Consider the following 21705-nt stretch of genomic DNA (forward strand, 5'->3'; position numbering starts at 1 on the left):
CAGAGGTCTCTAATAATTTGTCCCAGTTATTTCAAGAAGTGTGATATTAGGCAGTCTTTTAGAAGGTATGTGTATGGAGGACCCCATAGTCCCAGAGGAAGACCTCTTAATCTCTATTTGAAAAACTTGTATCTTGAAATTATTCCTGTTGAAATAGACTTTTAGGAGCAAGGTCATGAGATGTCAGACTACAGGAATGTCAAGCTTGTAAGCATTTCATTCATTTAACAAATATTTATTACGTGCTTACTATGCACATGTAGATTTTACCGGTTGATAAAGAATACTTGAGGAGATGTTGTGTGTATTTTTCCAATTCCAGTTAATCCATTTGACTTTTCAAACTGAACAAGATTCTTCAGTATTTTAAGTCTTAGCTTAAGGTTCCTTAGCCAGTTCAACACATACAAAGACATCATTCAAAAGAAATATTAACAATGTAATATTTGTATTGTTTGGTTTTACTTGCTATGCTTTTGATTTTACTTCACATTTAACAGATATAATTGGTTTCCAAGGGTCAGTACATGATGAGCAGTGTTTTACCTATAACAGGTAGGGTTCCATTGGTACTAGAACTTCAGTTATGTGTCTCTTATCTATACTCCCTTGAATAGAATCCTGAGCTTATAACCTTGTGATAGTTACCAGATTATTTTGTTTCTTTTCTCTACTAAACCTCCCCCAAGTCCTTGAGGACAGAGACATTAACTAGGTCAAATTTTTAAAAGTTTATTAGAGGGGCCGGCACTGTGGCGCAGTGGGTTAAAGCCCTGGCCTGAAGCGCTGGCATCCCTAATGGGCACCAGTTCAAGTCCTGGCTGTTCCTCTTCTGATACAGCTTTCTGGGAAAGCAGTAGATGATGGCTCAAGCTCTTGGCCCCCTGTACCCACGTGGGAGACCAGGAAGAAGCTCCTGGCTTCAGATCGGTGCAGCTCCGACCATTGCGGCCATCTGGGGAGTGAACCACGGATGGAAGACCTCTCTCTCTGTCTCTACCTCTCTCTCTAACTCTTTCTTTCAAATAAATAAAGTAAATCTTTTTAAAAAAGTTTATTAGAGTTAATATATTCTTTAATATTTATTTACTTATTTGAAAATCAGAATTGCACAGAAAAGGAGAGGCAGAGAGAGAGAGGTCTTCCATCTGCTGGTTCACTCCCCAGTTGGCTGCCATGGCCAGAACTGCGCCAATCCAAAGCCAGGAGCCAGGAGCTTCTGGGTCTCCCATGCGGGTGCAGGGGTCTAATGCCTTGGGCCATCTTCTGTTACTTTCCCAGGCTATAGCAGAGAGCTGGATCAGAGTGGAGCAACCCATATGAGATGCTGGCACTGCAGGCAGTGGCTTTACCCACTGTGCCACAGCACCGGCCCCAGATAATATAATAAATATAATTTACCTAACAAAATGGGGTTAGATACAAATACTGCTTTGTTTTGAATGTGATTTGCATACCTCCAGTGTATTGAATTCTATTTAAATTTACCATACAAAATTTACAGGGCCAGACAGAGATTTTTCATCCACTGGTTCACTCCTTTTATGACATTTACAGCCGGAGCTTGACAGGCCAGGGCAGAGAGCTGGGAACTCCATCCAGGGCTCCCACAGAGGTGACAGGTACCTTCCAGGAGGTGCATTACCTAGAATTGGGGCAGGGCGGGGTGTCAGAGTTAGGAGACTTGAGCCCAGTCATTTGAATGTCCTCCCAGTTCAGCTAATTTTAAATCCTTGGAAAGCAGCATAGGGTAGACACTCAAATAGTTGTTTTTGTTTTTCTTGTTTGATTTACTCATCTTCAAAGTCAAAATTAGGAGTCGGTGCTGTGGCATAGCCAGTAAAACTGCCCCCTGCAGTGCCGGCATCCCATTTGGGTGCTGGTTTGAGTCCCATTAGCCCCACTTCCGATCCAGCTCTCTGCTGTGGCCTAGAAAAGCAGTAGAGGATGGCCCAAGTCCTTGGGGCCCTGCACCCGCATTGGAGACCCTGAAGAGGCTCCTGGCTCCTGGTTTTGGATCAGCACAGTTCCGACCATTGCAGCCAATTGGGGAGTGAACCAGTGGATGGAAGAACTCTCTCTGTCTCCCTCCCTCTCTCTCTCTCTCTGCCTCCCCTTCTCTCTCTGTGTAACTTTAAAATAAATAAGTAAATCTTTAAAAAGAAAAAGAAAGTCAAAATTATAGAGAAAGGGGGGGAGACAGAGAGCAAGGTGTTCATCAGCTGGTTTACTCCTCAGTTGGCTGCAACAGCCAGTGCTGGGCCAGGCAGAAGCTAGGAGCCAGTAGTTTCATCTGGGTCTCCCACATGGGTGGCAGGAGCCCTAACACTTGGTGTATTTACCACTGCTTTTCGCATCAGGGAGCGAAAAGAGAAAGTGGAGAATCTGGACACCAACCAGCAGCCATATGGGGTGGGAAAAACATTCCTAGCGTTCTCACAAATGAAATTAACCAAGAAAAGCTAAAATTGCTATAACTATTAGTAACAAAATAAGATACAAAAGAACACTATAGATACAGCTATGAACATATTGGTATATTAGGATCTTATATTTATAAGTGCAGAATGGAAAACAATTAAAGCTTATGAACAGCATTACTTAATGTATATATCAGGAAATTTTCAAGGTACAGTAATGAAAATTAGGTGTAATCAGAGTATTTTTTTTTAAAGCTTATTTATTTATTTATTTGACAGAATTATATAGTGAGAAAGAGAGACAGAGAGAAAGGTCTTCCTTCCATTGGTTCACCCCCCAAATGGCCACTACAGCCGGCGCTGTGCCAATCCAAAGCCAGGATCCAGGTGCCTCCTCCTGGTCTCCCATGCGGGTGCAAGGGCCCAAGCACTTGAGCCATCCTCCAATGCTCTCCTGGGCCACAGCAGAGAGCTGGACTGGAAGAGGAGCAGCCGGGACTAGAACCCGGTGCCCATATGGGATGCTGGCGCCGCAGGTGGAGGATTAAGCAAGTGAGCAATGGCGCTGGCCCCTCAGAGTATTCTTAAGGAATGAATTTTGATCAAAATTTGAAGAAAAGTCTACATGCTATGTGTGTATACTTGAATAAGGAATTAACAAACAACCCTGATAAGTAGATTAACAAAGCCCTCATGAGAGGCTTGGGGGTGGAAGGACAGGGAAAAATTGAAGGAGAGCCTTGAATATACATTTTTTTAAAAATATTTATTTATTTATTTATTTGAAAGTCAAAGTTACACAGAGAGAGGAGAGGCAGAGAGAGAGAGAGGTTTTTCATGTGCTGGTTCACTCCCCAATTGGCCACAATGGCTGGAGCCAGGAGCTTCCTCTGGGTCTCCCATGCCGGTGCAGGGGCCCAAGAACTTGAGCCATCTTCTACTGCTTTCCCAGGCCATGGCAGAGAGCTGGATCAGAAGTGGAGTGCCCAGAACTCACACTGGCGCCCATATGGGATGGTGGTGGTTTTATCTACTATGCCACAATGCCAGCCCCTACATTTTATGTTGTTATTTCTTTGAATGGGAAAATCGTTGTATTTCATTTTGGGGAATGAGTCAGATATCCAGTCTCAGAACTCCTGGAATTGCTTCTTGGTGCTGGCTGCCTTGGAGACCTTGAGCATGTTGAAGTACACCGTCTTGCTCCCCGACTGACCTTGCCCATCACGATGAGGTTGCCCAGCTTGACATCCCGGATGCAGAGGGACAGTTGCACACGCATATTCTTGTGGTGCTTCCCAAAGTGATTGTACTTGTGAATACAGTGGAAATCATCCTGGTACTTAAGGTAGTCTCGGACCTCTGCATCTTCATCTTGGTCACCGTGCCAGATAGGATCTGCCCTCTGATGGAGACACTGCTGATGAAAAGACCCTTCTTATCACTGTAGGTGCCCTCAGTGGCTACTTTGGGTATCCGGAAACCCAGACTGTTGTTTTTGTAGTATCATGGAAGCTTCTGCTGGCCTGTTTGTCTTAGCAGGACTCTGGTTTTCTGAAAGGTGGGCGATTGCTTTGGTATAGGCATTCCCTATCTGAATGTCTGCCATTTTCCCAGCACCTGGAATAAAGAGTTAATATACATTTTAAATTTTCTTAGTTAGGCAATTAGTAAAGAAATGTCTGAGAATTAATTAATGAGACAAATATTGAGAGGGGATATATTCATTTTGGTTAAATTGGCAGTGTGGTACTTCAGAATAATGTTAATTTTGACAATGATATTAAAATTTGCAAAGTGGGTAAGTGGAATTTTTTTTAAAGATTTTATTTATTTGAGAGGTAGAGTTACAAACGGAGGGAGAAATAGACAGAAAGGCCTTTTTCCATCTGCAGGTTCACTCCTCAAATAGCCACAACAGCTGGAGCTGGGCCCATCTGAAGCCAGCAGCCAAGAGCTTCTTCTGGGTCTCCCATGAAGGTATAGGGGCCCAAGCACTTGAGCCATCTTCTACTGCTTTCCCAGGCCATAGCAGAGAGCTAGATCAGAAGATAAGCACCAGGACTAGAACCAGCGCCCATGTGGTATGCCAGCGCTGCAGGTGGAGGCTTAGCCCATTATGCATAGTGCCAGCCCTGAAAAGTGGAATTTGATGAATGGTGTATATGTATGACTCATTAGATATTCTGTACAGTAAAAGTTATCATATCATTGTATACTAATATACTGGCCACTGAGACATAGAATAAGGTACCTTCTTAAGGAACTTTATTCTAACTGATGAAATTAGCATACTTTTATTAGAAACTCTATCATACAGAATTTAATATTGGAAGATATCAGCAAGTAAATGGTATGATATGTAGCAAGTAAATGGTAGACCATTTCTACCTAATGTGTGATCAGTATCAACCATGACAAAGAATGAAAACTAGAAGTTCAAAATGGGAGGCTATTTAAGGCTATTTGCTGGGACGGATTTCTGAGGGTGTCAGATTCACGTCCTTATAGATAACATCTGAGAAGCCTTATTTACAAAGTGAAGCTAACCCAGGTGAGCAGAAGGCCCCACAAGTTGGAAGCTTAGCTAAAGCTTAAATGTACCATATCTTAAAAAACCAAATTTTTAAATTTGAAATTATCTTAAAATTTAACATGCAGCCCTTTAACCTTTTTTATCTCACATGAATATCATTTTTGTGTGCCTCAGGCTTGGTCCTGCTATAGCATTCAGCATCTTTGTGACCGGATCCTGTAGCTTCAGTCAGTTTCAGAATTGAGTTTTTCTTTTATCTCTGGTTCCATCGTTAGTCTGCCAGTTTCACCGTCTGCGACAGCGTTAAGTGTTTACCGAGGGTAGTGCTGAGATGATCTGGTTCTCATCTCCCACTCGCTGCTCCTTGTTTTTCACTGCACCGACTACGCCTTTGTGTTGGTCGCTCTGCCTGGGCTTCTCACAGTGGCGTCTGTTGGGATACTCCTCCGTCCAGAACCACGTGTTCCTCCTGCTGTCTCCGTGCCTTAGCCTACTTCCTCTTGCTTGCTTTCAAGGATAATAATGTTTCTTCTTGTAGTTGCTTCTCAAGCCCCATTCTAGTAAGTTCTGTTTTCCAGTCTCGATAGCCTCTTCCTGTTACTGCTCTTTGGATTATATTTACAGGGATTTTTATAATGTGCGTAGAACTTGAATCACTGAAATTACTTATGTACCTCAGGTAATAGTCTGTACTTTAGTTTTCATCAAATCAAACTGATCTTTTTTTCCAAGTAGTCTGTGTTTTCAAGGTTTTGGTACAGGTTATTGCCATATAGAAGTAATGCGTGATACCATAAAGCTTGTAACTTAGAAAATTGTTAGAGGATGGAATGTTTAAAATTGCAGGCAGTCTACATGGAAAACTTTCCATAATTCCATAGTTTTATTGTTTTTTTAAAAAAAGCAATTCTGCTTTTTTTTTTTTTACAGATAGCAATGAAACTACATTTTTAAACAATGCTAAGAGAAAAGGATTTAATAGATTCTGAGCATCTTAATCTCACTTCTTTCCCTGCCAGTTTTGTTTCTTTCTTTCTTTTTTTTTTTTTTTTTTTTAAGATTTATTTGAAAGGCAGAGGGTCACAGAGAAAGAAGGAGAGACAGAGCCCTTCCATGTACTGGTTTAGTTCCCAAATGACTGCAATGGCCTGGCCTGGGCCAGACCAAAGCCAGGAGTCAGGAGCTTCATCTGGGTCTCCCACAAGGGTAGCAGGGGCCCAAACACTTGGGTCATCTGCTGCTGCTTTCCCAGGCACATAAGCAGTGAGCTAGATCCTAAGTGAACCAGCTAGGATAATGACTGGCGCCAATATGGGATGCTGGCATTGCAGATGGCAGTTTAACCCACTGTGCCGTGATGCTGGCCTTTCCCTGGCAGCTTTATTAGGATTCTTCTGGAGGCTGTTTTTGGAAAATGATCCCTTCTTCCTCCCACATTTACCTATGAGGTCAAGAAGACAAGCATTCCTTCCTTGGCATCCACTTTAGAGTAATCATGCCTTTCTTTTTAATGGTTCTTCAGTAGCTTAAAAAAAAAATACCTACTATAAGGGCCAGCATTGTGGTGCTGCAAGTTAAGCTGCTACCTACAACACCAGCATCTGGTTTTGGAGCAATGGTTCAAGTTCTGACTGCTTTGCTTTAGATCCAACTCCCTGCTAATGCACCTGAGAAAGCAATGGAGGATTGCCCAAGTGCTTTCTTTTTCTGTTTCTCCCTCTCTCTGTCACTCTGCCTTTCAAATAAATAAATCTTTAAAAAAGGAAGATGATACACAGAGTAAGAATGCAGTTAACTTAGCTGTTAGTACTACTGTTATGTGCTGGGCTCTATTCTTTCTAGTACTTACTCTTCACATATATTTCTTGTCATTTTCTGTCATAACAACTCTAGCTACTGCTACTAACCCCATTTTAAAGGTTAATAAATTAAAGCAGGGAGAAAATAAATAAATCATCCAAATTTACGTAGCTAGTGGGAAGCAGAATTAATAGCTGAATCCAAGTAGTCAGTTTGATTGTAGGTCATGTAATCTTAACCCCCCCATCTTTACAGTCTTCCAGATAATTCACAAATTAATTTTAAAGGTGATCTGACATTGCAGAGGATCACAAGAGATATATGTTTGAATCATTATATATTCCTATTGATTCAGTATGGGATTTAGGAAGGCAGAACAACAAAGTAGAATTAGCCTCAGTTTATAGTCAGATAGGCTTAGGCATGATCTCTCCTTAACTGGTTACTGTATAGCCATGAGAAAGTCATTTATCTTTTCTGAACTCTGATTCTCTCATTGTAAAGAAGGATAATTATTTTTACTTGCTAGGCTTTTAAAGAAATAAAAATAAATGGAACCTGTAATGTATTGTTTGGTACAAAATAGATGGCCAGTATCAAAATTCAAAGTATATCAAAACTCAAAGTAAAATCTAAGGAAGTGATGTTGGCTTCTATATAGAAGATTACAGGAAGCCTTAGTTGGCGGAGCAGTGGTTGAGTGCTGGTTGCTGGTGCTGGTAGAGCTAATACTGACTTACCGTCTTGTTTAAATATCTATGTGATGTTAAGCAATGTTCCAAGATCTAGAGATAAAACAAGACAGTCTTTCTGCTCACAAGGAGAAAGTCTACTTATTTGTATATCCAAACAGCTACATGGTTACTTTCCTAGATGCTATAAAGAGACCAGTTTAGGGTGCTGTCAGACACACTGGAGGGGTTAGTTACTGAAGCAAAGCATAAACGAGGACTAGCTTTTCAGAGGGAGGAGGATGGCAGTGCAAGGGATTAGAGTAGCAAATCCAGGAAGCAAAGTGGAGGTTAGAAATTTGTCATTTCTTTCTTTTCTTTTTTTTTTTTTTTTTGACAGAGTGGACAGTGAGAGAGAAAGACAGAGAGAAAGGTCTTCCTTTTGCCGTTGGTTCACCCTCCAATGGCTGCTGCGGCCTGCGAGCTGCGCCTATCCGAAGCCAGGAGCCAGGTGCTTCTCCTGGTCTCCCATACGGGTGCAGGGCCCAAGCACTTGGGCCATCCTCCATTGCACTCCCGGGCCACAGCAAAGAACTGGCCTGGAAGAGGGGCAACCGGGATAGAATCCGGTGCCCTGACCGGGACTAGAACCTGGTGTGCTGGCGCCGCAAGGCGGAGAATTAGCCTATTGAGCCGCTGCGCCAGCCGAAATTTGTCATTTCTAAAAGGTATTCTGTTCACCCAATATTAATGAAAATATCAGGGGTACCAGAAAAATATATAAAGGGTCATCAAAAAAACTCTCGGAAATGCATATTATGAAAATGCTATGCATGAGTTTCCAAAAATTTTTTCTACCCAAATCAAGCTTATTTTTCAGTTTCATTTTCTAGAACGTTTTGAGGTTCCCTCATTTTTTTTTTTTTTTTTTTTTGAACAAGCAGAGTTAGAGAAAGAGACAGAGAGAAAGGTCTTCCCTCTGTTGGTTCACTCCCCAAATGGTTTCTACAGCTGGCGCTGCACTGATCCGAAGGCAGGAGCCAGGTGCCTCGTCCCGGTCTCCCATGGGGTGCAGGGGCCCAACCACTTGGGCCATCCTCCACTGCCTTCCCGGGCCACAGTAGAGAGCTGGACCGGGAGAGGAGCAACCGGGACTAGAACCTAGTGCCCATATGGGATGCTGGTGCCACAGGCAGAGGACTAGCCAAGTGAGCCACAGCGCTGGCCCCCCCTCATACTTGTATTACGTAAATATCAGACTATTCAGAGCCTTCTTGTAGATTTAGGCTTTTCTAAAGCAGATTTTTTAAAAGTAAAATAAACATAACTATTTGATGTAATTTTTCTATCAAATACCATTTTTGGAGTCCATATGCTTGTTGTTCAGTACTGTTATCGCATTAGGGTATATGGGGAGAAAAAGGGAGTGGAACAAGGGAACAATAATTTTCAGAGGCTAGAAAGGGTTGTTTGTGCATTGGGATAGATACCAGTTGTGCTGTGTCTGTCTGCACATTTCCCTTCCCCTTCCCACCATCCTTCACATGTGCTGGATTACTTGTTAGTGGACTCATCCATAGTAAATGGTTTACTTTGGTACAGTGTGTTGATCACCAGATTGCATAGACAGGAGCTGAAGTTTCCCATCTTCCTATAGTGTCCCTTACCAAAATGGTATTTACAAATACTATGAAGATGACTACTTTTGGTAAAACTGGGCTAAGAAAAATAGGAAATGAATAAAGACGATTTGTTGGTCAGGAAGCAGTGTGGGTCTGGGGGAAAGAAGGGGATGTTGGAATCAGCTGTGGTGATGTGTAGAATGGCATCAGGAGTTACAGGAATGAGTGAAGTTGCTGCAGCGGTTGGGACATGTATTTGGAAACACTGGAAAGTAGTTGTTGGGGGACGAATGCTCTTGGTTCCTGAGGGTTTAGCAGAGAATAGAAACAGGAAACATAAAATGAAATCAACTCTGAAAATGTACTTGGGAAAATCTGTAAAGTAGTGTTGAAATTGTGCACGTAGACATGTTTGCCATAACAAATCTTAGTATACCGCGACTAACCAAAACCTCAGAGGGAGAAGAACAGTTTCAGCTGTCCTCCCGCCTCGAGAGACTTTATGATGTGTCATAGATGCAGTCCTTGGCTTTTTGGATCTTTCTGGTATGAAGTTGAGGACGGTGGTGGAATCATTGAGCACGAAAGCTTGTTGCTTCATGAACTGAGGTGAGGTTGGGGTGTGTTGAATTCAAGGGGCTTTCAGGGAAGCATCCCTGCCTCACTGGAGTCTGTTTCAGCAAGGGCTCCTGACTGTCTAGGCGTTTATAGTGATTGTTCTGGGAGGTCTGACAATAACTCTTGAAACTGGCTGTTACGATCTCTCCATCCTCATGGTCTGCCAGTTTTTCTCTTACCTTTGTCCATTTTCTGTCTTTCGTTTTTGTTCTTCCAGCAGGGTGCAGCCGTTCATAGTGCTGGTCGTTTGTTCTCTTCTCTTCCTTCACACCTTCCTTTGGCCATCTCATTCACTCCACTACCTTCAGTGTATTAGTGCTCCCAAAAACCTTTATATCCCCCTTGTTTGAAATCAACTGGACACACCCACTTGAATGTCCTACTGCCCCTCATAACTAATGCATAGAACAGACGTCTGTCGTCTCCTGTACGCCCAAGTGTGGCTAACTGGCATTGATGAGTCCTCCGTGCCAGGAGCCTTGGTCTTGGTGAGAGCTTATTCAGAAGAGATATGACCCTGAGTATTGGCAACACTTGAGCCAGATGACTGATACCTCATCCCAGTATTGTTTTGATAGAAAAAGAAACTGAATGAATGTAAAGTGCTGTACCACAGCATTACTCAGACTATGATACCCACAGAAATATTTTATAGACCAAAAAACTTTGTAGAATAATATGTGATGACATGAGAAGTTACATATAAAAGTTAATTTAAAAAAAAAAGATGCTGTCAAACAATATCTATATGGTGATTCCGAAATCATTAAAACTGATACTCATACCTATCTGTGCTCATACAATGGTGCTTCAAAGAGTTTATAGGGGCCAGCACCATGGCACAGTAGGTTAAACCCCTAGCCTGCAGTGCGGGCATCCCATATGGGTGCTGGTTCCAGTTCCAGCTGCTCCACTTCTGATCCAGCTCTCTGCTATGACCTGGGAAAGCAGTGGAAGATGGCCCAAGTCCTTGAGCTCCTGGACCCACCTGCGTGGGATACTTGGAGGAATCTCCTGGCTCTTGGCTCTGGATTGGCCCAGCTGCAGCCGTTGCAGCCATCTGGGAAGTGAACTAGTAGATGGAAGACTTCACTCTCCGTTTCTCCCTCCCTCTGTAACTCTTTCAAATAAATAAAATATTTTTTCAAAAGTCTATGAAAAATGGAATTAAAGGTTAAATTTATTTTGGTGCAAAAATTTTTTGAAAGCCATGTACATGAGGGAGGGTCTTCAAAAATTTCAAGGAAAATGTTTGTTAGAAAAAAACTATTCATGGATTTCATATTTTTTGTGCCGAAATAAACATTTTAATTGCATTTCCCCACAGACTTTCTGAAGTACCCTTGTATTGGTAGAAGATATTCACCTCAGTTGATGCTAGGTAACACAATTATAGATTATTTTAATTTATTCTTCTTTCTTATATATATTTTGTAAAGTTATACAGTAAGCATGTAACTCACACGTGCAAACAGTTTGGCCCATCTTTTCCTCTCCCAGCTCTTGCTGGATTATTGTGACGTCTCATTCCCTCCAACCGTTGCCCTGTCCAGCTGCTCAGCAGGAGTCAGTCCGCAGTCCCTGCAGCCCTCTTGCCATCAGTGCTCAGCTGCTGGAGCGCTATCCCGTTGGCTGGCTGTATATTAAATCTCTAAACCATGAAAAACGGAGTCAATGTTGAATGTTTTCCCCAAGTTTACAATGTGGTCTCAAGACCTTCAGCCAAGTGGAATTTAGCCAACTCAATATTTAATTTTGTGTATTCTCTTAACCCTGACATCTCACTTTCTACCAGGACGCAGAAGTTTTGCCACATTCGAGCAGGAGAGGGAAGGAAGGGAGGGAGGGAGGGAGAGAAAATATGGCGTGATCTCAGGCCTTTGCAAATCTTTGCCCATTCCTCCCATTGCACTTCTGCAACCTGCCATACTTTGCCCTTGCTGGTTTTGTTTTTTCCTCCCCTATTCAGCGGACAATTTATTGGTTTTCTTGGGAATTTAGTCAGTAAGAGCAAATAACCAAGTAATGAAAATCCATCAGTTTTAGTGCCAGATATTATATCACATCTTATTAGGAGTATTTCTTGAAGCATGTCATGCTAATAGTCCCAGAGTGTAATTATACTTGCAGATTTCTCTTGCTTTCAGGGAGTTTGTAATATGTTCCAGATGGTTGAATAGAAAAAGAGACATTTTGTACGGTCTTTTCATTTGTGATTAAGAATTTGATGTTACCTACTTACTCGTATTACCAGTATTGCTTTTGTTAGATTGGAACATGAGAGGAACTTAAACTAAATGTGTTTGTGTGTGTTTTCAGCTCTTGTACTATGGTCAGCAATAAACTGCACCTTTCCTAAATTCTTTCCCCTTGTTAATTGCTTTGACTTAAGCATCATTACAGTGGGCCATCTTAAATAGTAGTTCTTTTATTAATATGGTCCTTTATTTCTTCTTGGAAAGTATTCATTTGGGTTTGTTTTAAACAAATGAAGTGGTGAACATGCTTCGGAAAACTTAGATAAAGCTGAAAAAAGATTCATTTTCCAAATGTTTGGAAATTCTCTGGCCTTTTACCACAAGTATGGCTTAGGTTCAAAAATCACTGGGACACATACTTCAGATTTTACTAATAGCAGTGGTGATGACTTCTCATTGATCCCTTCTTGCTGTCCATGACCTTTGTGGGACCTCCCAGCTGCTCTGATTTGATAGGCAGTTTAGGGAGGATCAGCCATGACTTCTCCTTTGGCATGTTTAGTTATGATTTCCAATGGAGATCCTTGCAGTTTAAGTCGACACTTTTTAAAAATAAAATCCACTCCTAATGATGACTTACACCTTACCCCTCAATAAGAGAATCAGCAGAACCTATAGGATCTTATTTGGAAATGACATTCTTTATTGTAATTTTGTTCATGTTTATTTAAAATTTTTTTTTGTTTCTCTCGAAAAAAAATGATGCTCAGTTGCAAACATGAAAAGTGTTCAAGTTGCTTTGCTACAATAAAACTAAATGTATACACAAAGGTTTGATACTCTTCTCTCAAAATAGATAAGCTTTATTGAGTTTGACTTGTTTAAGTAACATTAGTGTCAAACTTTATCATCCTGATTTTGTATTTTTTGATAGCATAAATCCTTTGCTCTGCATTTGAATGTTTCATATATTTTTGTTCCAGTTAATCTTCCTCCAAGTTTGCTATTCAGGACAAATGCCTGAGTGAGATTTCTAGGAGTTTGATGTATTTTTTGAGGAATAGTTTGTGATTCCATTCCCCCTTTCTACACTGGGGAAAAAGCAAAGCCCCTTTGTTAGGATTACTGTACATGTTTATGGGGAAAATTTTTTCAAAAACTGAAATGATACAAGTGAGCAAAAGAAGTTGGTGAACTTGACTATGGAGTGGTCATAGTGATAATCTCTAAACATTACTGAACTGAACCTAAGCTCCCTAGGAATCTGAACATACGTAGAAACATGGAATTGTCATTTGAAAACTGTGACCAGCATGTTTGGACCTCAGAAATAGAGGAGCCATTTCAAATACAAAAACTATTGGGACTAAAGTCAGAGCTGAGCAGAATTGGTTTGACCTTCTCCAGTTGAATACTGAGTTGACTGTGTTTCTTCCCTTACCACTTTGTTGTTCCCCTTACCCTTCCTAAGGCAAAAGTGTAACACTTGGGTTATTTTTCCTCCTAAAATTTGAATGAAAATTTCATACCACAGGCTTCTTTTTTCTTTTGCAAGACACCTGTTTGTCACTTTGTTCAAATGTAAATGTTTCCTTATGCTTTTGAAGTAAATTCCCTTTTGTAATTAAAAAAAAAGAGCAGCCATGAGCACAGCACAGAACAAGGTTCAGGGATCATGAGACTGCAGACCCAGGACCCTCAGCTTCATCGTAGCCTGGAGTTAGCCGGGAGCTGTCTAGTTCGTTGACTTGAAGAAATATCTTGTTCTTCATAAGGGAGAGAATAGTGGAGCGAATAACTACCTGTAAGAGCAGGGGCAAATGTTGATTGTTAGACTACCACCGTTCTCTGTTCTTGAAGTTCTCTCTGAGGCTTGTTACAGACATGGAAATCAGCAAAAAAAAAAATAAAAATAAATAATAATAATAATAAAATGAAATATATAATTCCAGAATTACATTTTGATGATAAATAATGTAAACTCTTCTTAAATATTTCAGGGGGATGAGACCAGGTAGTTAACAGTGAGAGCTGCTTTCTGTAATTTTCTTTAAATATTTTTGTTCATTGTCAGACTTTCCTATTTCTCTTTAAACTGCTACATCCTACCTCTTCCTGACTTAGTATCCCCAAAACAACCTGCCCTTCTCAACTTATTTAAAATCCCATTGATGCTTCCTTATAGATCTACAAAATTCTTTCCAGTCTTTCCAAAAAAATCCTTATTCACTCTATAAATGTCGTTAAATTCCTTCTCAAAAAGATTAAAGTTAGCCCAAACTGAGACGAAGAAAAGGCACATTATTATTAACTATTCAAAATTATTAATTTAAATGAGAGTATTGAAAACAATATAGGAAATTTTAATATGTATTTTGTTATGTTTTAAAGTATTTTTTGTATTTGTTTCATATAAATTGGACTATAAAATATGTACAGAAATGTGATTAATTTTTTTAAAATATGTATTTATTTATATGAAAGGCAGAGTTTCAGACAGAGAGAGAGAGATGAGTCTTCCATCTGCTGGTTCGCTCCCCAAATGGCCATAACAGCCAGAGCTGGGGCAAACTGAAGCCAGGAGCCAGGAGCTTCTTCCAGGTCTCCCCTGCAGGTGCAGAGGCCCAAGCACCTGGGCCATTATCAGAGAGCTGGATCAAAGTTGAGCAGTCGGGACTGGAATGGAACTCATGGGATGCCAGCACTACAGGCAGAGGCCTCACCCACTATGCCACAGCACCGGCTCCTGGGATTAATTCTTTAAAAAATGATTCATACTAGGATTCCATTGAATGAAATGTTTTAAATTAATATAGAGAGAATGAGACTTGATCCGTAAAAATTTGGGATATATATGATTTTTCTCTTTATGTAAAAGTTACATGTATGTGATGAAATTTATGGTAATTAAGGAAATACCTCTGTGGGTTAGTGGTAAGAAGTGACAGCAGAATATCTGAAAAGAAATACTACTTTGGATTCATGATACCATCTTCTAGTTAACTAAGCTAGAAATTGTTCCTTTGTGTGTCCCAGCCTCTCTCTTACTTACCCCACTTTGATCATGAGGTGAAAGATTTGTTACTGTGATTCCCATAATCTTGAGGAGTGGGAGGAAGTTGTTCACTTACCCACTTGGCTCTTTCCCTGGAATCTGGCATATGAAGCACATGTCTTTTTTTTTTTTTTTTTTTAAAGATTTATTTATTTATTCGAAAGAGTTACACAGAGAGAGGAGAGGCACAGAGAGAGAGGTCCTTCATCCACTTTCTCACTCACCAATTGGCCTCAACAGCCGGAGCTGTGCCATCTAAAGCCAGGAGCCAGGAGCTTCTTCAGGGTCTCCGATGTGGGTGCAGGGGCCCAAGGACTTAGGCCATCCTCCACTTCTAAGAGCTCATGAATTTACATTCCCCACGGGGAATGTATGTTCTTTGTGTTCCTGTATCCTAGGAAGCTGTGTTAGGAATTAATTCACACCTTTGTCTCTTTTCCCTAAACCTGTCTCTTTTCCCTAAACCTGATGTTGGACCTTAACTCTGTTAGCTGACTGTCAAGTTCTGGTCACAGGGTGACAGGTAAATGGTATTACTGGTGACCATGCTGGTCTTCGTGTGTCCTGGCATGTTAACTGAGAGGAAAATGCTGAGCCACTCAAGGGAAATGAGGTTGCATCAGCTTAAGCATCGAGCAATATGGCTGATACACATAGGAGAGGAGCAGCCACAGAGCAGCTGACCTTTTACTGCACATTGACCCCCTCTGCTAGTTCCATAGGCAGTCAGCACACAGGACTTTGACCTAAATAACAGTTCATTTTCTCCCCTCTGGGGAGGAGCAGCAGTGGCCACAATGGAAAAAATTACTGATTCTCCTATACCACAGTTTCTCAACCACAGTACTAGTGACATAATGGGTTGGAGAACTCTTTGTTGTGGGGGCCATTTTGTGCACTGTAGGGTGTTCAGCAGAGTCTCTGACATCTAGCCAGTGGATAACGGCTCAAGTACTTGAGTTCCTGCCAGCCAAGTGAGAAACCCGGATGTAGTTCCTGGCTCCTGGCTTCAGCCTGGCACAGCCCCAGTTATTGCAGCCATCTGGGGCATGAACTAGGGATGGAAGAGCGCTCTCTCTCACTGCTATTCAAAAAGTAAAATAAATCTTTTTAAAAGTGACAAAAAGCTAACACACCTTAATAAGTTCAGTCTAACAGAAAAAGGCACAGAACCTGCTATAAAAGCCAGCAATCATCAAGGAAAAATACAGTTTTTACTAGTAACAATGAAAAACAATCCCATGATCCCACAAATAATCAAATTAATATCTCCAGGAAAAAAAAAAACTGAAAAAGAATAAGCAATACACAAAAGATGACATGCAAATAAACAATAAAAAAATAAAAAATATGCCCATCTTAATTTATAACTTTTTGAATTAAGTTAAAATTATGGCAAAGTAATTTTTCATCTATCATATTGGCAAAAGATTAAAAAGACTGGCAAAATCCAGCACTGGCTCAAGGTCTAGAATAATATGAAACATCCCACATCAATGTTAGGAATGTAAATTGGTACAGTCTTTGTAGAGTTACCAAAATAATTAAAATGTATGGCCCAACATTTAAGAATTTGTCTTAGTCATAGAAATAACCAATCAAAAGGGCAAAGGTATGTAAGTATCAGGTTTTTTAAAAAAATTATTTATTTTAAAGGCAGAGTTAGAGAGACAGAGATCTTCCATCCTCTGGTTCACTTCCTAAATGACTGCACTGGCTGGAGCTGGGCCAATCTGAAGCCAGAAGCCAGGAGCTTCTTCTGGGTCTCCCACATGGGTGCAGGGGCCCAACCACTAGGTTTAAATGTCTACATGAGTTTGGAGGGCCACATCCTATTCAATCCATAATAGATGTCATATGCATATATAAGATACTCAGTAGATTCTTGAATTGAATGTAGAAGAACACTGGTACTTCTCCAAGGAACAAGTGTGTGTGTGTGTGTGAGATCATGTGCACATGTGTGTGTATTTATTCATGTATGAACAGAGAAGGGCTAAGTCTGAGCTGTATGCCCCTGTTTTCTAGGTGTATCTACCTTTAGCAGGCATTGGGAGGAGCCACGGGCAATTAGTAGGCTGTAGTTTCTTAAGATGCACCTGAAAGCTGAAGGAGAAAATTGACTAGGTTGGTGGATGGTTCACCTCAGCTCTCCCTACCCTGAGTCTATAAGGTCAAACAAGGGATGAGAGTTCAGGGTTAAAAGGAACTAGAGGTTGGGGCCAGCGCCGTGGCTCACTTGGTTAAGCGGAGGCGCCATATGGGCGCTGGGTTCTAGTCCCGGTTGCTCCTCTTCCAGTCCAGCTCTCTGCTGTGGACCAGGAGGAGGCACCTGGCTCCTGGCTTCAGATTGGCGCAGCGCCAGCCATAGCGGCCATTTTGGGGGTGAACCAACGGAACAAAGACCTTTCTCTCTGTCTCTCTCTTACTATCTAACTCTGCCTATCAAATGAGGGAAAAAAAAAAAGGGTGGCAGAGACCAAAGTACTGGAGCCATCGCCCCCTGCCTCCTAGGATGTGCATTAGCAGGAAGCTGCAGTGGCAGCCTAACAACTGCACAAAATACTTCCTGCCCTTCAATAATTTTTAAAAGTTTAAAGCGACTCTTAATACCCTCTTCAGAAAAAAAAAAAAAATTGAGAGTGAGTTATCTAGGGAAAAGAAGGTGAGATTAATTAAATTTTTATATTTTCTGTTCTTGATTCATAAAGCAAGTAGTTCTTTTATAATCAGAGAAAATAAACCTTTGGTTTTAGAAAGGTTAAGTTTTTGCTTCTTTAATTAAAAAAGAAAGTTTTAAATTTATGTGTGTTCACTTTCAATGATTCCATGCTCCTGTTCACTGCCTTCCTGTGTTCACTTCAGGAGAAAGGATGCAGGGGTAGCTTTCTTAGCTCTTACCATTTATTTGTTCAAATGCTCTTAGCTGTTTTGTTGATGGATGGTAGGCACAGTCTCTTTTCTTTTTCTTTCTTTCTTTTTTTTTTTTTTAAAGGAACAGAGAGAAAGGTCTTCTTCCATCCACTGGTTCACTCCCCAAATGGCTCTAGCAGCCAGAGCTGAGCTGATCTGAAGCCAGGAACCAGGAGCTTCTTCCAAGTCTCCCCTGCAGGTGCAGGGGCCCAAGCACTTGGGCCATCTTTAACTGCTTTCCCCGACCATAGCAGAGAGCTGGATCAGAAGAGGAGCAGCTGTGACTTGAACCAGCGCCTATATGGGATGCCGGCACCACAGGTGGAGGCTTAGCCTACTATGCCACAGTGCAGGCCCAACACTGTCTCTTAAGGAAGTTACTGCTAAACTAGGAAACAGCATACACACATAAAAGATGTTTAATAATCCTGTTTTTTATCTTGAACATTTAGAATTTATGTGTCATTATCTCCCTAGAAACAGAATGAGAATTAAAAATAAAAAAACCATGTGAAGATACATAAAGTCTCCTGAATGTTTTACTGAAATAGGAGGATGTAACAAATAATTAAAGGAATATATGATGTCCAAGTCTTACAAAAATGAAAATAAAACATGATGGCCCTCTCATTTATTAAAAGGCAGCTGCTATGTAGAAGAAATATTAAATTTAGTTGCTGTGTCTATTTATTAATCAAATACTTCCATGGTGTTTACCATGTGCCAGACACTGTTTTGGGTAACTTAAAAATACTGAATGTTTACTCTCCTAACAACTCTTGACTAGGTATAAATAGTATTCCGCTTTTTGTAGTTGAGGAAACTGAGACATGGAAAGGTTAATGTCAGAAAATTAATTATGAGGTTGTACTGCAAAATTTGCAGTTTTAATCATAATAGTATACTATTGTAAAAAGAGAATTTGGTTGCCAGTAGGCAGATAAGAATAGCTTAAGCTCAGTTAATTTATTTAACTGGTTTGAGGTTTTATTCTTTCAATGTATCAGAGTTTATTAATCCATTCTATTATTGATGGCATTGAGTTATTTTTTGCTCTTACAAATGTTAGCAGCATGTCCATTCTCTTCATATGTGTTGTTGTACATACGCAGGAGACTTTCTTGGGCGAAGTGGTTGTCCTTATTGCTGGTCCACTGGTAGAATTTCGGCCACTTACTAAGGTGCCCAGATTTATTGCCCAGCCACAGTCTCCTTGGAAATCTTACTCTGGCCACGGGGAAGCAGATTTCTTATCTTCCTGACATAATTATGTCTTTTAGCCTCTATGAATCTGCCCAGATTTTTAAAGATACCTAAAAAAATTATGTGGTGAAATAGTTTTCATAAAAGCTTTTTGTAATAACAATAATTAAATCAGCCTTTTAAAAATGAAATGTTAACAAAGAAAAAAATCAGTTAAAAATTTAAATTAATCAAAGGAAAACAGCCTATTGCTATTCTATTCCAAAACGTAAATACTGTGTAGTTCAGCCCTAGCCCCAGCCCCAGGTCTCTTCTACAGAGTAGTGTTAATAAAGCAACCCCACACTGGGCAGGAAGCAAGTAAGTAAAGTTTACACCTGCTTTGAACTTATATCGCTTTCAATATAGATGGGTTAATTTCAGGTTTTATTGAAATCATGTTTGTCTTTGATTTGGAGAGCACGACCCTGGTGTCATCAGCAGGAAGGCTGTAATGTTCTGTTTTCTTTTATGAAAATCTTGTGGTCTCGTCTAAGAAAAAAGCTTATTTCTTCACACAAGTTTTCAAGTGCCACTTCTTTCTTAAATTTTATTTGGGATAAGGTTAACAAAAACACAGAAGTTACTGTGGAAGCATAACTCTATGTTACCAAAATAATTTATGGTTGCTTCTAGTGTTAATGGTTTATTTATAATGACTCACTATGGGTGGCAGCATAGCTAACCTAAGTATGAGTCCTAGCTCACTGACAGTTTTGGCTAGCTTCACTCATTTCTCGCCCCATCAAAAAGTATATCCTAAAGAACTGTTAAAGTGAAACAAAAATAACCTTGCATCTGCACTAACTTTATTAAATAATGCCTATACTAAGTGTTGTTTTTAACAAGTTACTTTCATTCCACTTCCAAATTAATGTTTTTGGCTAAGAGAATCCAGCATCCTCAGAGGTTTGAAAATTTCTTACTCCCTGAGAGACAGAGCCTAAGACTCTAGGTTCTTTTGACTGGCATCACATAGGGCAACAGTTGCTAATGGAAGATGGGTTTGTTTGGGTTTTTCCTGCTTCTTCTTCTTTTTTTTTTTTTTTTATTTCATAAAGTCACAATCATGAGTCAGTTCATATGTACACAGAGGTGTTGCCTTGGTCTAAAGCTGGCCATTTTCCTAAACTTTCCAAGTGAATTGTGCTGGTCTTTCTGCCCATTGTTAATTCTATTTCTGTTATATAATTCTGTATATTATTAATTTCAGTTGCTAACTGGTTCTCAAGAACATCAAATTAGTGAATTTAAAAAATTTTCAAAAAAAGTAAAGTGGTAATAGTATACATGATATAAAAATTTTAAGACACTTAAAAAATAATAGGAAATGAAATATTTAGAAATAATAGCATATAGTAGTTATTCCTGGGTAAATGGGCACATACTTAAATATTATTCACTTTCAAAACCAGTTTAAACAACAAAAGATAAAATGAATTTTCTTAAAGTTATAAATCCAGAGAGATAAATGGGAAAGTAACAAAATTTTTGAGTTGAGAAACCAGCTAGACTCTTAGTAACAATATTGCCTCCTCTGAGTGAGCCCTGGTAAGGAGGAAAGCTGAGGACCTTTTACACCTGTTTTACCTCACATTTTAACTGAAATTGCATTTGTCCTGGTGAGTCTCCAGAAAGACTGGGAACTCTCTAGTGCTGGGTAACTCTGGAAGAGGAGGTGAAGAAAAGAAGACTAAGATAAGGAAGAGCATTTGAAGCTATTTGGAAAACGGGCAGATGCCCAAGTCTCCTTCCTCACACTTTGCCACTGTGCCAGTGCGCTCCCTCCACCTGACAGGAGGGAGACCTGAAGTACGTTCTCTAGGCTACAGTGGGGCATCTCTGGGCTGGTGAATACCAGGTACATGGAAGGTTAGAGGTAAACTAAATGAGCACCGACAGTTTGAATGCTGGGAGTTGCTGCTTGCTTCTCCATTATTGGCTCCCCAACTGGATAAGAAGGCTGCCATCGCTGAGGGGGTCTCTGGGACTCTCACCGAGCCAGGGAGAGAAACCTAAAAGAGCTAGACGTAAATACTGCACCCCACCTGGTAAATCTGCTTCTTGTAAGAAGTAAGTTAACAATTCTGAAACTGCTTCACAGGTCTGTAGTTGTTGGAGGAATATGGGTAAACTGGTGGAAGATGGGAGCCATGCTTTTCACTTCAGGCAGGTTACCCATAGTGAAGGCCACAGTCAGTAACCCCATGTACGTAGTTAGAACTTAGAATCAGCTTCTGCCCCAAGAAGAAGATGCCGTCAGGAATCCGAGGAAAGCATCTGATATGTTTTTTTTTTTTTTTTTTCCTTTTTCTTTTTCTTTTTTGACAGGCAGAGTGGACAGTGAAAGAGAGAGAGACAGAGAGAAAGGTCTTCCTTTGCCATTGGTTCACCCTCCAATGGCCGCCACGGCTGGCGCGCTGCGGCCGGCACACCACGCTGATCCGAAGCCAGGAGCCAGGTGCTTCTCCTGGTCTCCCATGGGGTGCAGGGCCCAAGGACTTGGGCCATCCTCCACTGCACTCCCTGGCCACAGCAGAGAGCTGGCCTGGAAGGGGGACAACCGAGACAGAATCCGGTGCCCCGACCGGGACTAGAACCCAGTGTGCCGGTGCCGCAAGGTGGAGGAT

General features: G+C 40.8%; 1 protein-coding gene and 1 pseudogene across 9 annotated transcripts in view; one reads left to right on the forward strand and one right to left on the reverse strand.

Moving 5' to 3' along the window:
* NCOA1 (nuclear receptor coactivator 1) overlaps nt 1-21705 on the forward strand; it is a 266512-nt gene that overhangs the window by 112243 nt on the left and 132564 nt on the right. The window lies entirely within an intron of this gene.
* Nucleotides 3551-4029, reverse strand: LOC133773009 (small ribosomal subunit protein uS17-like; annotated as a pseudogene).

The sequence above is a fragment of the Lepus europaeus genome, chromosome 13, assembly GCF_033115175.1.
Source record: "Lepus europaeus isolate LE1 chromosome 13, mLepTim1.pri, whole genome shotgun sequence".
NCBI lineage: Eukaryota > Metazoa > Chordata > Mammalia > Lagomorpha > Leporidae > Lepus > Lepus europaeus.